The sequence below is a fragment of the Juglans regia genome, unplaced genomic scaffold (genome assembly GCF_001411555.2).
Source record: "Juglans regia cultivar Chandler unplaced genomic scaffold, Walnut 2.0 Scaffold_4287, whole genome shotgun sequence".
NCBI classification, from domain to species: domain Eukaryota; kingdom Viridiplantae; phylum Streptophyta; class Magnoliopsida; order Fagales; family Juglandaceae; genus Juglans; species Juglans regia.
This window is the reverse complement of record NW_023359117.1, coordinates 1-251: the sequence shown is the minus strand read 5'-3', so window position 1 is coordinate 251 and position 251 is coordinate 1. Positions and strand designations below refer to the sequence as shown.

General features: G+C 51.0%; 1 non-coding gene across 1 annotated transcript; it reads left to right on the top strand.

Annotated features, from left to right (window-relative positions):
* Nucleotides 1-15: 15 nt before the first annotated feature.
* LOC118345760 lies at nt 16-134 on the top strand. The gene has a single exon (XR_004799241.1). It is a non-coding gene; the product is annotated as a 5S ribosomal RNA (ribosomal RNA).
* The last annotated feature ends 117 nt before the right edge of the window (nt 135-251 follow it).

Here is a 251-nt window from a genome sequence, read left to right as displayed (position 1 = left end):
AGTAATTAGTTTGATGGGTGCGATCATACCAGCACTAATGCACCGGATCCCATCAGAACTCAGCAGTTAAGCGTGGTTGGGCGAGAGTAGTACTAGGATGGGTGCCCTCCGGGGAAGTCCTCGTGTTGCACCCCTCGTTTTTATTTTTTCCGCCTTGCGAGATAAATTGACAAGAAGGACCACTCGGGAGTGGATTTTTAGGAAAATCGCGCCCTGCCCATCGCGTAGCGATGGGTTTGGATCAGATCTCC